This window comes from Adiantum capillus-veneris, chromosome 19, assembly GCF_014529385.1.
Source record: "Adiantum capillus-veneris isolate H3 chromosome 19, ASM1452938v2, whole genome shotgun sequence".
NCBI classification, from domain to species: domain Eukaryota; kingdom Viridiplantae; phylum Streptophyta; class Polypodiopsida; order Polypodiales; family Pteridaceae; genus Adiantum; species Adiantum capillus-veneris.
In genome coordinates, this window is record NC_140949.1 from 86,184,092 (window position 1) to 86,188,682 (window position 4,591).

The 4,591-nt window shown below is 43.7% G+C and overlaps 1 pseudogene; it reads left to right on the forward strand.

The window, feature by feature from the left end:
• Positions 1 to 343: 343 nt before the first annotated feature.
• On the forward strand, positions 344 to 4,381 carry LOC147434403 (uncharacterized; annotated as a pseudogene).
• The last annotated feature ends 210 nt before the right edge of the window (positions 4,382 to 4,591 follow it).

Here is a 4,591-nt window from a genome sequence, read left to right on the forward strand (position 1 = left end):
CGACACACAGGTGGAGGGAATGCTTTGATCAGAGGCATTCTAATGTGGACCATGCATGACTATCCCGGACTAACAAAATGCTCAGGTGATTTACACTTAAACTCAAACACTATAAATCTTGGTTTTTCTCAAGCTTATCTATTATCATGTGTATACATGCAGGACTTCAAACAAGCGGATATAAAGCATGTATACATGTGTATACATGCAGGACTTCAAACAAGCGGATATAAAGCATGTGTCACATGTGGACCTAGACTGAATGCACGTCGGGCGCCCTCATTGAAGAAGCAAATCTACGAAGGTCATCAAGCGTATTTTTCAGAGAATCATGTGTTAAACGATGGCTTTTTGGTAAGAGAGCCACCAAGGATGTCTGCACAAGCATGATTAGAGCAGAAGGAGATATGTGATGACGGTTTACCCCCAGGGATGAAGAGACTCTCTCTGTGGTACGAGTTACCATATTGGCCCTGACTCATGATCAATCACTTGCTCGATCCAATGCACATATTCAAGAATGTGGATAATCTGCTATGGGACCATCTGACTGGCAAGAAAGGTACTTTGGGAGCCAAGATTGACCTTAGAAATGTGGATCGTATGGAGCAATATTGGCTGCAGACAGCATCCGATGGATCGATAAAGCTGCCTAAAGCGCCATGGATTTTGAATGGAGCCCAAGAACGCAAAGTAAAAGAGATCATTCGATCTGTGCAGACCCCCATGAGCGTAATGCACTCGCTACGAACATGTTTTACTAAAGAAGGAAAGCTTACCGGTTTGAAGTCACACAACTGGAATAAAATGTGTCAGGTATGCTCATAGTGGAATATATCATAGTGGGAATTGTGTAACAAATTTGTGTGTCGACTTTGATATCATTGCTGCACGTGTTTTGCAGTTTATTTTACAGATGTCCATTGAGGGATGTTTTTCTCTTGACGTCCGTAACACAATCTACAAACTTGCGAAGTTGGTGCAATGGATCTCACAAAAGGAGATCAACATAGACTCCATACCATTCTCCAAACTAAACATTGTAGAGGTTGTGTGCATGTTTGAGAAACACTTTCCTACTACCATGCTAACCATTGAGGTGCATCTTCTTGTTCACATAGTTGATGAGGTGGAAATAGCTGACATGGTACATTCCAGATGGATGTTGTTTTTAGAAGGTTCCATGAAAACGCTCAAGGGATATGTGCGTCATAAGGAACGTCCAGAGGGTAGCATGGCATAAGATTGACGTATTAGAGTCCCTAGTGTACATTGGAGAGTGGCTAGATGGATTTGATAAAGCCCGGGACATGCTGTGGTGAACCATAGATGATGAGCGCATATCTAAGATTGTCATGTGCAATCTCGGTGTTGAGAAGAAGATGATGGAAGATCTAGAGGCTAAAATCAACTGATTTTGCATGCTTCACAATCCAGTGATGCAAAAGTGGATTTCACAATATGAGGATGCAAAGCAAGAGAGACAAAGGAATCGAGTGGAGATGGGGAAGACGACCATCGATGCACTATTCGATGGGTCTGGAGAGCCTACCAACATTCATGAGCTTAGGATGGTTGCACAACCAATTGAAAAGCGCACAACATTGCGGTGAAGAAGTGACTGAGGAGGAGTGGGAGTACTCTCGGGGTTGCGCGACCAAGGTAAGTTTGTAATGTACGACTAGTGACTTTATAGATATTTGAACGGCCACTCATAATCTTTGTTGGTTGTAGGACAAGTCATACACAACAGCATGGTGTAAAGGTCAACATTTTAGGTTGGAACGGATTGACAAAAAGCATTTTACTCAAGATTGTGGAATCATGGAAAAATTTGAACAGTCTAGTGAATGACGGTCCTCTGATACAGATCCTATGGTGGCGGAACTCACTTACTTCGGCACGCTACAAGAGATATGAGGATCGATTATAGATGATTTTTTGTCGACTTGTTCGACGTGCAATGGTTCAAGATAATCATGGAGGGTCGCAACGCTACTGTGCGTAGAGGAGAGTCTGGGTTTCTTGAGGTGGATTCAACTAAGAAATGGACTAACCTAAGAGACACTTTCGTACTACCTGAGCATTGTGAACAAGTAAGTACTTAAATAGTTAACATCCAATTTTAAAAGTTATATGCTTGGAAGCTCTCATGTAAGTTATGTGGCTCTGGCAGGTGATATTTTATCCTACAAAGTCTACATTAAACTGGTGGTACGTCATAGAGGTAGCCCCTCGTAGTGTACGGATGTATGAAGGCTACCATGTGCCAATCATAGCAGCATCAATGGAGGAGATCGGAGAAGATGCTCAGTCAGAATCCGCTGAGGTGCTGCCAGATGAGCATGAAGCTGCTACTCTCTATGGGGTGCATGCAGAGGATCTACAAAATGAAACGGAGGACATCTATTTAAACGGAGACCTCTATATAGATATAGGAAGTTATGCTGAGCTTTGCGAGGATGAGAGAGAGACCTCTTAAAGCCATAAATATTGTATTTGAACAATTTTGATCTGTTTTATAATATATATTGTATTCACGTGGCTTTTTGTCCATTTCTGTCTATATGCGTCATTGTGTCATTGTATTTAATGGTCTTTGCATCCACTCCCGGTACGTATGCTCTAGGTATGTTCTCACAAGCAGGGATGACGAGCACTGTGCTCCGAGTGCGATGGAGACTAAAGCTGCAATCGCGAAGGTCTGATCAATATAGATGCTGCTCGTCCCACCGCTAGATCTAGTTGATCGGCTGAAAGAGACACTAAGAAGCACTACAACTACTTCTCAGCATCTCTTTCACCTGATCAATTAGATTTAGTGGTGGGGCAAGCAACTTCTATGAGCAAACCTTCTTGATGTAGCTTCAGTCTCCACCGCACCCGGAGCGTAGTGCTTTTGTAACTTCACAAAAATTCAACGAAATCTCTCTACACAGGAATCCCTCCCCCTTTATGAGTCCTCTCTCTCTCTCTTCTCTCTCTCTCTCTCTCTCTCTCTCTCTACTTGTCCATGTTTTCTTCTCCATTCATTCAATATTAAGATTAAATGTTCGTGTGTTTATTACAGGTATGGATGATGATGAGTTTCTTTCTTCTTTGTCACCCCAGCATAGACAGTGGTACGTGGAGCGTCATCGCTCTGGAGCACCATCACGCGTTCCTACTCCTTTAGCGTCTCCCTCTGTTTTGGAGCATTCAGTACGCTGCAAAGCTTCGGTGTCCACGAGATGATCTTCACACTCATTTAGGCACCAGCGCTGTAGTGGTGGCGGCAGCGGTTGTTGTGGGGATGCCGCCGCTGATGCCTCGACACCACCTTGTGTTCAACGAGGCTCTTTACCCTCCCCTTCTTTGCTCGGCCCCACACCAGCCACGACATCGCCATCTACACCAGGTTTTGCGCGGCGGACGGCCGTTCCTAGCAGCTACACACCACTAGCTACTCCTCCAGGAGTCACTCCAGTCGACACTCCTCGCTTCGGGGCCCAGACTCGAGTGGAGACACCTGACGTCCGTATCCCCATTGATACGCCGCTAGAGACCCCCTGCTGGGACACCCAGGTTCGCACGTCACCGGCAAGAGGGCTTACCTTACTCCGTTGACTTTAGGAGCGGCATCATCTTGGATGATGAAGGTAAGAAGGTGATCTCGCACATGCGCGGTCTTTGCTTTCAAGTGTTTAGACACTACATACTAAACACGTGGAGTGAAGTACCAAGTGATTTCAGAGATAGAGTCATCAGCATGCTGCATGACGAGTTTTCCATTTCGACACGGAATGATCGCTTCACTGAAGACCTGATGAAGGTTCGAATGCGCGAATACTGCAAGCACAAACATTTCGAAGTGGAAAAAGTAATTAAGCATGGGTGGAACAGACCATATTGGCTGGCCAAAGAAGATTGGAAGAATGCGAAGAAAGTAGTGCGTGAGAATCCCGACAAGTGGAAGCAACAAAAGGAGGCAGTCAAAGCGCGAGTAGAGGCAGGGAGATCACACCACTTAGGGAGCGGCGGGTGGGCATCATTTGAGGCCATTTTTGTAAGTGTTTTTTCATTGCTCTTTAGGTTTGATAGTCTAGGGTTTAGGGGTTTTTAAATTCTAACATAATGAATTCTTTGTATGTTTTGACAGTGATCGATGAATGGACATGACCCCACACCGTACGAGCATGAGTACGCAGTTAGGAAGGGCTTAAATACCCTGATGGACATTCTGAGTTCTCGCGGCGGCATGGTTAGTATTAGGGTTTACTCTTTTCTATTTGTTGTATTGTTTTATAAATTATATGTTTATACTTACAGAAAGCCGTCTTATTATTTTTTTTTGCAGAATCCGACAGATACACCGCTCGGACGTGATGAGACGTCTGATTAGATGATCTACGCTTAGAGGTACCTAGATAGCATCAGTTTCCTTTTGTCATAGCATACGTATCATGAGATGTAACCTAACTTAAATCTAAATTTAATCTAGTTAATCTTAAATCTTGTCTTAATCTTAAATCTAAATCTAATCTAACCTTAAACTCAACATAAACCTAAATCTAATCCAATCTTAAATCCTAGACCTAAATGTAATCTAACT